Source organism: Protopterus annectens, chromosome 2.part0, assembly GCF_019279795.1.
Source record: "Protopterus annectens isolate FY-2018-M chromosome 2.part0, PAN1.0, whole genome shotgun sequence".
Taxonomy (NCBI): domain Eukaryota; kingdom Metazoa; phylum Chordata; order Ceratodontiformes; family Protopteridae; genus Protopterus; species Protopterus annectens.
The window spans coordinates 1,115,438,888-1,115,451,267 of record NC_056728.1 but is presented as its reverse complement, the minus strand read 5'-3'; positions in this window follow the sequence as shown (position 1 = coordinate 1,115,451,267).

The window sequence follows — 12,380 nt, the reverse complement described above, 5'->3', positions numbered from 1 at the left end:
AATTTAAAAAAAAATCAGGTTTAATTTTTAATAATGACAAGACAAAAATATTCCATATCTATCCAAATAACTATAAACTAGATAAGAAACTTTGTAAATACTTAGCTCAATCTGAACAAACAACATACCTGGGAATTATGCAAAATAAGGACATAAAGTATATCATACAGCTTAATTACAAAATCAAAAGATGTAGACAAACTTTAGAGTGCACAACAGTCTAAATAGCCAAAGCCTTATTTAATAATTCCACATACAAACAGCGTTTTAAGCTACTAAAAAAGTAGCTTCATCAGCAAACAGAATTTATACTAGTGGCAGCCTAAATAAAATCAGCTGGTAAATGTTACATCACTTCCTTGCTCGACTAAAATATCAACAAATACATATTTCTAAAGCTGATTAAGCTAAAGGCTACAGCATCTTAACCTTCCATCAGACACAAGTTAATAAAAATGCTATTTAAACATATAAAACTTTAATAAATGTAATCCTAATGTATTATAAAAAAACATTCTTAAAAAATTAGTTTAAAAAATGTTTAAAAATTTTTTTTCTTAAATTCATAATGCATGTTTTAAATTCATTAGCTATACCAGTTTTAGGTTTATGTATAACTAAAAAAGGTTCTACCTGACCCAGAAGATCGAAAAGAAGAAGAAGACCGACGATCGGCTGGTTGCAGAATCGACAATGCAGAAGACCGAAAGGCTGTGTGAGTATGCGGTAGTAGACGGACGTTAGGGTGCGCAGGCAGGTAGTGTGAGAGATTGGGTCTGGGATAGGATAGGGGTGGGTTAAGTGAGTTAGGGTTAGGGTAAGGTTTAGTGCTTGTGTTGTGTGTGTGGTTTGTGGAATGGGGATGTGTTTTGTTTTGTATGGGGTTTTTTATGGACTGTGTGGTTTCGATTATGTCAGGTAGAACCCTAAAAAAATATATATGTATATACACAAATCGCACTGTATATCAAATCTGTTCTTTAACTCAACTCTATGCAGTAATTATAAAGTCAATATAATAAAGACAGTGTGATAAAATAAACCAAACTATTTATAAGCATGACTTATCAGCGGAGGTAAGATCTATATTTCAAGACCAAAGGCATCCAATTTAAGCTGCCATTGCAATTCCAAAATTTCCTGATAGATTTATGTTTACAATCAATACCCATAAATACAAAATTATGCCCTTGATTAGAAGCAACATGCTTGGCAAGAGCGTTCTCACATTTATTATTTCTGATTGCATATGTGTGCTGGTATATCATATATGACAGATTTAGTATTGCAATCAATTCTACTGTTTATCCAATATTTTTGTTTCCAATAATAAATGAACTAAAACATGGCACCAGTTACACATCCCACAGGTGAAACATCCTGCTGGAGCTTTTGTTTGCAACAATTCCTTAATGTTGTGACCTCTCCTAAATGTGAACTTTGGCTTATCACCAAGTTTTTCAACCAAAAAGGAGTTATTAGTAATAAAATACCAGTTTTTGTCAACAATATCTGATATTTCTTTGGAGTTCAAGGTAAAAACAGTAGAAAAGGACAAAGAAAAATCCCTTCTAGGTTCCTCAGTACATGTAACAGGAGCCAAAACTGAATTTGCCCCTTCTATTGATATGTCTTGTTGGATAAGGGGGGACAGTATTCCATTCATTCTTTTATTGGAAACTTCTAAGATAATTTCATCAATAACTAAGGGTGGATAACCCCTGTCTAGAAAACATTCCCTAAGTATTAATTCACTACACATCCTGACTGCCCTTATTAATTGCCCTTAATGTAAGTTTTCTTACGGAAAATGGATGAAATGAACCTATTATTCCCAATGTCTTTCTTCAGTTTAACATCCAAGTAATCTATCTCATAAGTGTCAAACTTGGAAGTAAACCTTAGGAATGTTGTTGTACTGTTAAAGTATTCTATCAGTATTAGTTATACATAAACCTAAAACTGGTATAGCTAATGAATTTAAAACATGCATTATGAATTTAAGTTTTTAAACTAATTTTTTAAGAATGTTTTTTTATAATACATTAGGATTACATTTATTAAAGTTTTATATGTTTAAATAGCATTTTTATTAACTTGTGTCTGATGGAAGGTTAATCAGCTTTAGAAATATGTATTTGTTGATATTTTAGTCGAGCAAGGAAGTGATGTAACATTTACCAGCTGATTTTATTTAGGCTGCCACTAGTATAAATTTTGTATGTGGAATTATTAAAATTTGCATACAGCTTAATTAAAATCAAAGTTTAAACACTATCAAGAGTCATATAAATAATTGAAATAAACTTCTTTTTACAATTGAAGAGTTACTATCAATAATTAAAATGAAAATACTTTCAAAAGTATTATATATTATTCAGTCAATTTCATTACCTCCTCCAAAATCAATAATTAAAAAATTTAACAACATTAAGATTTCTATGGTTTCCAAACAAATCTAGAGTGACATTAACGTATCACATAAGAGATTGGTCTAAAGGAGGGATAGGCTTTCCAGACTTAGAATTATATACAATTTATTCTATAATTAAAACTGTATCTCTTTTAACAGATACAGGTTACACTGCCAAACGGAAGAAAATACTGGGAGGTATTGTCTATGGAGTTATGCACTATGCCTAAAGCTTGCAAATTATCTATACTAAATAACCCATTTATATGATTATTAAAAATGTTTACCACATATACTACACTAATGCATACATCTAGTTATATAGCACTCATTTTAAACAACTTTAGAAACATTATTTATAAATTTCCAGTATAACAAGGAATGTTTTTCCTCCTATCCCCTATAGACTTTACACAGAGAATTTTATCCTCCTCTGACCCTACAAAAAAATTATTTTTCAAAGAAAAGAATCTAATATATTGTTTCCAGATGATAGTAAATTGATGGTAAGTGATGATTTGAGAACTACAGATAATTTGATATATGAGTTTGAATTAAATAAAAATCTATGGTTAGAATTACAAATATGTAGGCAATTTCTTTTAAATAAAATTGATCTGATGTCACCTACAATTAAAAAAATATATCCCTAAGTTGTGAAATTACTTGATAATGACCATTCAACATAAATTTCCTGTTAAAGGTAAACTCTCACAAATCTATAATATAATCAGAGAAGAAACTTATAGTTGTCCAGAAAGTTTTTGGAATTATTTCATTACAATTAATAATAATCAACCCAATGATCAAGATAAAAAATTATACTAGAATCAGCTAGAATGACCATGTCCTCACTTAAATGGAGGTTATTTACATGGAAATTTGTGTATAGATAATTTTAACACCACATATAATGAGCAAAATTAATAGAAAGGATAATGTTTGTTGGAGATGCAAAATAGAAAAAAAATGCAGACTGACCATATATGTTTTATGACTGTGTATTTTTTTTTTTTTAAAAAAACTATTGGGATAATATCAACAACCTACCCAAGCCTTATTTTCTAACAACTTTTCACTTTCTAAATCACTGATTCTTTTTAATACACCAATGCCCTTGTGTATCAGAAAATTTAAGTATCCTCTGGTTTGGTCAATACTAGCTGTGTCTAGAAAGGACATAACCAGAAATTGGAAATCTGATGCCTCTCCCTCTTTTTTTATGAATTTAAGAATATTATTACTGAGGTTTGTAATTTGGAATTTTTAACTATTAAATCAAGATTACTCAGGAAAACATTTTTATATAATATGTGGAATAATTTACAAAGTGAATTAGAAAAAGAACATGTTTGTGTATGAAAGCAATAATATTCACTACTGCCAATGTGTTATTTATAAGTGGAGATCTTTGTAAATACTTTAGTTATGTTGTGTTTGTTAAATAATCTTATTTACAAAAAGCTGAATTTATGTAAAAATCATATGTATATGTTTGCTTATATTCAAAATCAAATACATTTGTTTTCCAAAAAAAATATCATACAGGCACAGGAAAATTAACAGGTGGAAGGCATTGTAATAAATACCTGAGGGACGTCTGTAAGATAAAAGAAAGAAAGAAGAATATCTATAAAGCTCCTAGTGATGAGGAATGCAAGCTAGGAGTCTATGAAAGGAAAGGTCACATGTTATGACTGTAAAGGAGAATGTATCTTCAGCAGGCAGTTGCTATGTGTTACATGCATGCCACTTGTGGCTTGCATACTACACTGCACATGAACATGTTTAATTTCAAATACTGATTACATATATTACTTACAGTCATGCTTAATATAGTATTACAGGCTTTGAGTGCGTGTCCATGTCAGACCTATAGGATCAATGGCACTTATGTTTATATATCATGTCAGTTATGCATATGAATCACATATTCTGCACCCATATGAACAATTCCTTTTGATATGCTATTTTACCCATGCAGATACTGACAGGCAGACTCATACACCCATAATTGTGCTATAGGCATGCACTACAGTAGACCAATGCATACTAAAACTGTGGCCCTTCAGTATTAAAGTGGCATGCACAATACAAATCGCATACACATACACATACATGCATGGCCGAAGTTGGCAGTGTACTGTCCAGCAGTCCTTCATTCACATGTATTTTTCAGTACACATTCACTTATGTTTTTTCATTTGAGTGCAATGTGAAGAAAATGAAAAAAAACTGTCATCTGTGTTACCATATCTGGCAGGAGATTTGTGTATGTTCTCAGACTAACTTGTATTGTATGCCAGCATGTCTAATTGTAAAAATGTAAATACATTTTTGAAATGTTGAGCATGTCCCTGTTTATAGAAAATGTTTAAAGAATTTGTCAGTGTTTTGATACATTTCTAATTATACATGTTTGTGAGGGAGATTCTAAAGTACAAACTGTCTGTGGAGAATCATCTGGTCAGTAGGTGATGTCATTAGAATGTTCATGGTTGCTTTGTGATTATTTGAACAAATGAATAGCAGGAAAAATTACTTTTTTCAAACAGCTGATTGTTATTTTTAAAATAAGACAGTTGAGATTCTTAACCTGGACTACAAAAGAGACTGCTGAAGTCAGTTGAGGGCAGTTAGTTAAGACTTGCAGTCAGTTATAGTGCTCTGCAGTTGATACTCGAGAAAAAGGATTCACCAAAAAAATCTAAACTTGCCTTTGCCTTACTGTTATGTTTTAGATTAGATCAGGGACAGTATTCTCTAGTTATATTACGAAAGTTAATTTGTTTAGATAGAGCTTTTTCTAAAATGATGGACTTTTATCCTGCAGTTTAATTTTATATTTCTGGTGATTTAATTCTGGTCTGCATTGAAAATTATTGATTTACATGTTTAAATAATTATTTTACTTGTTATTAAATGTTTCTCATTACTTTACATTGTGTCTGGACAATCAGTGTATTTTTGAGAGTTTAGAGAGTGCTTATACCTGTTTGACACTCCCCAGGTCACCTTAAAAGCCTGGCTGCTTCTAGTCATAGATATAATTTATTTTGATAGTTAATTTTTAAAAACTCCACACCCTTTGAAGGGTGTGTAGACCTGCCTGACTCTAGTGGCAGCATTTATCATTTGTATTGGGGAGGGGACACACCTGTAAATCTGTGTCAGGCTTCCCATTAACTGTTTGAGTGTGTGAGATTTGAATTTATTTTAAGTGTGAGTGAGTCAGAGGTCTTAAAGTAGAACATACTGCTCTGAAGTGTATAATAAGGGATTACAGTTGGAGTGAACAGAGGTATATAGTCCAGGCCCAGGAAATACAGCATGTTCCTGTTGTGCTCTTAAGGGTAGTTGTGGATTTTTACTCTTGTGTGCTCTGTGCTCAGATGTTTTCCATGAAGATCCCACACTGGAGTCAGTAGTGAGAATTGAGGCTCCTTAATTACTGACCCTTGTTTTAAGTGGGGGATGTCCCATATTGGTAAGCAGTCTGGTGGGATATTAACTGGACATCACATTATTGATGGTAGTCCTGTGGGATATTAACCAGACATCACATTATTGGTGGCAGAGCTAGGATTTTTAACTGGATTTCAGTAGCCTGTGGGTAGTTGTCATTAAGGTGTGCACTCTTCTCAACCACAAGGTAAACATTCAGAATTCCAGTCCATCACTGTTTTAGTTATTTTTCTTAGTTAAATAGTCCAGGCAGGCAAGGATGTCAGCAGAAGATTTTAGCAAGCTGACCAAGATTCAGTTGGCTAAGGAGTGTAAAGCCAGAGGATTGGTGCATGCTAACCTGACCAAGGAAGCAGTGATGTCAGCTTTGGTTGCACCCACAGCCCAGACCAGCCATTCAGAGTATATATAGCTTGGTGTTTGTGATATGCAGCCTGTCAATATGGGGCAGTCAACATTTTCATCAGATTGGAACTGGAGGCTGAGAAGCAAATGCAACATCTTGAGGCTGATGAGAGGCAGTGCTGATATGAACTGGAGACTAAATGGCTGGACACCAAAGAGAGACTGAGGCATTTAGAAGATGAGGACAAGAGACAGCACTGGGATGAAATGGAGCTTCAACCCCTTCAAGAGGGTCAAGGAGGTAATGAAGAAGGGCATAACTGAACCACAGAAGCTGTAAAGGTCAGTAAACATTTTCCTCAGTACAGGGATGGGGATGAATTTGAGAGTTCTATTCATATTTATGAGAGGGTATGTGGACAATATGATGTTGACAGTAAGGTCTGAATTCAGCTCCTCACTTCCTTACTCCATGGTAAAACTGCTCAGGCTATAGCAAAGTTAAATGATGTTGATTGTTTGAATTATGACAAAATGAAATGTTGCTTGCATGACTGTTTCAAACTTACACCTGAGGCATACAGAAAAAAGCTTTGTGGACATAGACACAATTCAGATGATAGTCTACATGATTATATTGCTGACTTAAGTACTTACTTTCCCTGATGGGTGAGTGGGTGTCAGGTCACCACTTTTGAGGGACTGGCAAACCTTTTGGTGAAGGAACAAGTCCTCAGTACTTTGCCTGATAACATAAGAGTCTGGTTAGCAGATCATGAGTGTAACTCTGCAAAAGAGTTAAGGAGAAAAGGGGATCTCTACTTGGCAAGCAGAGCACCACTGCATAAGAAAAGGATACCCAGTGCTGCACATGCACATAAGGGAACCCATGGGGGGCAGTCTAAATCACTCCAACAGAGTACACCAGTAATGGGGGGAACTACTAATCTAAGTACACGGATAGGGAATAGATGTTTCCAGTGTAACCAGACAAGACATGTAACAGCCAAATGTCCATCAAGCTAAGGTGAGAAACAGGAGGTGAGGGAGCCAGTAAGTGTGGATGACAAACTGCCACTGGTAAGTTGCTTACAAACAACCGGAGTGCCAAATTATCACCAAACTTTATATCCTATTTTAATAGATGGTAAACAGGTAATTGTTAAGAGGGACACAGCTTCTGAAATAACCATTGTGAAGCCTGCAGTTGTTAGAGAAGAGCACTACTAGCTTGGGCAGTCCACTCCAGTCAGAGCGTTGTGAGGGACCCCATTCAAAATACTTTTGGCTAGGGTTAATCTTGACTGGGAGGTGGTACAGGAAGTAAATGAGTAGGTGTGTTTGAGATATTCCTGCAGATGTCCTAATAGGGAGTGAATTTAATGATGCAGTACCTTGTGTACATGCAGTGACATGCAGTCAGGCTTGGAGAAATGCATGTAGGTCCGATAGTCTGGGAGAGATTTAGAAAGATCTCATACTGACGTTGGGACTGGCATAGTGGCTGTTTCAGAGAAAGTGCTGTCTGGTAGTAGTACATCTGAATGTTAGCCACAGCTGCTGGTGGATACTGATGTTCCCTTGGATATGCTGACTGAGAGGACAAAGATGAGTGGTGGTACCCAGAGTGACAGCATGATGCAGCTGTCAGAAGTGACTAGGCTTCCTGCAGAAGGGAAGCTGGGGAAGGTCACAAAGGTAGAGTTGAGACAGGCTCAACTTACAGATCCTACATTACAAATCTTTAGAGAGATTGCTAAGGAGGCACCTGAGGCTTAAGGAACTGGGTAGTCTGTATACTGGAACAAAAGGTTTGTTGTATAGATAGTGGACTCCTGGAGGTGGGCTAGAAGGTTAAATAATATGGCAGTTTGTAGTGCCTAGAGCTTACCGTCTACCACTTTTATCCTTAGCACATGGCATTCCTTTCTCAGATCGTATGAGCATAAGACATACTAAGAGAAATATTATGCAAAATTTCTGTTGGCCTAGGATTGTGAGGGATGTGGTAAGATACTGTAGGACTTGTGAACAATGAGAAAAAAGTTGGTAAAGCAGGGGGCAAGGCTAAGGCATCTGTTAATGCCTTTGCCTGTTATCAAAAAGCCATTTCAGAAAGTGGGCTTGGATATTGTGGGATCCCTGAGTACTCCAAGTATGACAGGAAAGAAATACATCTTAGCATTAATAGACTATGCTACCAGATATCCTGAGTTGGTGGCTCTGTTGTCTATTGAGGCAGAGAAGGTGGTAAATGTTTTACTAGCATTCTTTAGTAGAGTAGGTTTTCCATGGGAAATACTGACTGACTGAGGTGCTAAATTCATGTCAGACCTGCTGACTTGTCTGTGGAAGCATTGTGGGGTGAAACATCTAAAGTCCAGGCTTGTGGAGAGGTTAAATTCTACATTGAGGACTATGCTATGGGCATTTGCAGACCAACATGTTAGGGAGGTCTTGGATAGATTAAGTAGGGTAGGATTAACTATTAAACCTAGTAAGTGTCAAGTGGGTATGGCAGAGGTCACTTACATAGGACAAAGAGTGGAAAGTGGTAAAATTAGACCAGACCTTGTCAAGGTGGAAGCTATTCAAGCATGGCCTGTTTCTGTTACTAAGAAACAAGTGAGAGCATTTCTATGAACAGTGGAGTACTATAGGATATGTGTGCCCAATGACAGCACCATAGCTGCACCCCTTACTGACCTAAGTAGTAAGAATAAACCAGACAAGATAGTGTGGACCACAGATTGTGAACAGGCATTCCAAAAACTTAAAGAGATTTTGGGAGGACCCCCTGTGTTAGCCAGCCCAGATTACAATAAAGCACTTTTTGCACAGGTAGATGCTTCAAATTATGGGGTAGGAGCTGTACTTAGCCAAGTTTCTGCAGAAGGGCAGAAGGAGAAAAGCAACCCAGTGGTATATTTGAGATGTAGACTCCAACCTAGAGAAGAGTGTTATGCAGCTGTGCAGAAAGACTGTTTGGCCATAGTGTGGGAATTCCAAAAGCTGCAGCCCTATTTTTATAAGTTATTTTATTCCACAGCATAGGATCTAGATTTTTGAGGTGAAGCATATTCATCAAATCTGGGTTTGACATGGCCTTATGTTAGGCAAAGGTCACCTCTGAGAGCAAGCGCGAGCGACTGACTAAGGAGAGTTCTTTCAGTCGGGTCGGCAGCATAGGGACAGATGTTTGACCCTTTATCCATGGGGCATTGTACTCAATCATTGGTCTGATGGACTACTATCAACCTGGGTCCCCAGGTCCCTGATAACTTCTCTGTACTCAGTGGATTGCCCCACCTGGTTGGTAGCTAGGCCATGGCACCAGTTATCCATTTCTGTTATGAGAGAAAATTCACTGTACTCACAGATCATAACCCTTTAACATGGCTTAATAGGGTCAGTAAGCAAAATGCCAAGTTACTAAAGTGGAGTCTAGGATTGCAAGCATATGATATGACCATACAACATTGCAGTGGGGTTAATAATGCCAATGCAGATGGACTGTCCAGGAGAGATATGGGTTAATATTCCTAGGTAGACCTATTTTTTTTTCAAGTGTCGGTTTTCAAGGGTCATTTGAAAATCTTGCTTGAGTCATAGCGGGGGGGTGGGTGAAGAAAATGAAAACACTGTCATCTGTGTTAGCATGTTTGGCAGGAGATTTGTGTTTATTCTTAGATTAACTTGCATTGCATGCCATCATGTCTAATTGTGAAAATGTAAATAAGTTTTTAAAATGTTGAGTATTTCCCTGTTTATACAAAATATTTAAAGTATCTGTCAGTGTTTTGATACATTTCTAATTGCACATGTTTGTGAGGGAGATTCTAGCTAGAGTAAAAACTGTCTGTGGAGAATCAGTTGATCAGTTGTTGATGTCATTAGAATGTTCCTGGTTGCTATGTGATTATTTGAACAGATGATTGACAGGAAGAATAACTTTTTCAAACAGTTGATTGTTATTTTTAAAATAATACAGTTGAGACTGTTAACCTGAACTATAAAAGAGACTGCTGAAGTCAGTTGAAGGGCAGTTAGTTAAGAGTTGCAGAGTTACAGTGCTGTGCAGTGGATACCCAATGAAAAATGACTCAACAAAAACTGTAAGCATCCCTTTGCCTTGCTGTTATGCTTTAGATTAGATCAGGGATAGTATTCTCTAGTTAGATTAGGAATGTTTAGTTATTTAGATATGTCTTTTTGTAAAATGATGGAATTATATCCTACAGTTTAATTTTGTATTTCTGGTGATTACATTCTGGTATTTATTTAAAATTATTGATTTACATTTTTTAACAATCATTTTACTTATTGTTAAATGTTTATCATTACTTTACATTGTGGCTGGACAATCAGTGTATTCTTTAGAGTTTAGGGAGTGCTTATACCTGTTTGATACTCCCCAGGTCACTTTGGATGACTAGTTGCTTTCGGTCATAGCTATCATTTATATTGATATTTAACTATTAATAATTGATCAACCTTTGAAGGGCATGAAGACATGTTTGACTCTGGTGGCAGCTTTTACCACTTATATTGGGGAGGGGACACAGCTGGAAATCTGTATTAGGCTTCCCATAAGTGTTTGAGTGTGTGTGATTTGAGTTTATTTTGAGTGCGAGTGAGTCAGAGGTCTTAAACTAGAACACATTGCTCTGAAGTGTACAATAAGGGATTATAGTTGGAGTGTACAGAGGTATTCAGTCCACTCCCAGAAAATAGAGCATGTTCCTGTTGTGCTCTTAAGGGAAGTTGTGTAATTTTACCCATGATCCTCCCATACTGGAGTCAGTAGTGAGGATTGAGGCTCCTTAATTACTGACCTGGGTTTTAAGTGGGGGGTGTCACATATTGGAGGCAGTCCGTTGGGATATTAACTGGATGTCACATTATTGGTGGCAGTCCAGTGGGATATTAATTGGACATCACACACACAATTATTTTTTGATGAACCTGTCACATCTTTGTATGGTATCTCTGATGTTCCCTACAGACAAGTTTCAAATAGATTATTATAACTGTTATTTAATATTCTAACACTGGGACACAACTGTGTACATATCAGTTGTTTATTTATATACTTGTATATGTCTGGTGTGTTATGTGCAGAAGTTCTGAGCTAGACATTTCCATGTTGCTTGAGCTAGAATATATGGCCTTAGCCTTTGGTACCCATGCCTGCATGTTTTAACCCTTATGTCCTCCTCCTCATCCTGTGAATTCTCTGATTGCTCCTCTTCATGCATCTGGGGCTCTTGCTGTACTTCACCCACACCTAGTACGGAAGGCCACTGTGTTTAGATGTAGTCATATTGTACAGCATGGCACACATGGTCACTATCTGAGCAGCCTTTTTTAGTATATATTGCATTGCACCCATGGATGTGTCAACATATCTGAATCATGAGATCAGCATGTCATTCACTCAATGGTGTTTAGTATTATTGTGTTTTCTCTGTTAAAAATGCCTTCAGCAGGCACAGATAGAGCTCTGAATGGTGTAATAATCCAGGGATCCAGTGGATAGCCTTTTTCCTTTTGGCATAAGCATAGAAACAATTAGACACATTGCTTTACAGTGTCATAATATAAGAAAGAACATGTAAGTGATGCACAGATATACTTATTAAGTAGTAGCACCTCAGGCATGTCACCCTCTTAGAAATCAGACCTTAGCTCGCCGTCTCATTATATGGTGGCATGATATACACTGCCAGGATGTGGCTATCAAATTAATAATAACACCACTTGCAGAGCACACTACCAGGCAATTGAATTATGCACATGAGTACAGTCAGCTGTCAAAGGACACAAGGAAGTAGGCAAATGCATGGATCTGTTCCATGGCAGCTTGGTACTTCCTGGATGTTTCTGAGAAGTGGATAATTTCATCCACATTGTGGAACATACTGGCCAAGAACTGAAATAGTATGTGATTAGTAGCTGTCTGAGACACCCCTTCAGCATTACCCATATACCACTGAACTGTCCCTGAGGAAAGTACACCCAGACTCAGACGCACCTTTGTCTCTACCAGGAGTGGGTTCCCCCGCAAAAACTGTATGAAGACATGTGGGGTGCATATATCTTAGACTGTACCAGCTCGGATTTATCTATCAAGTCTTTCCAGGTCAGAAAGCTGGCT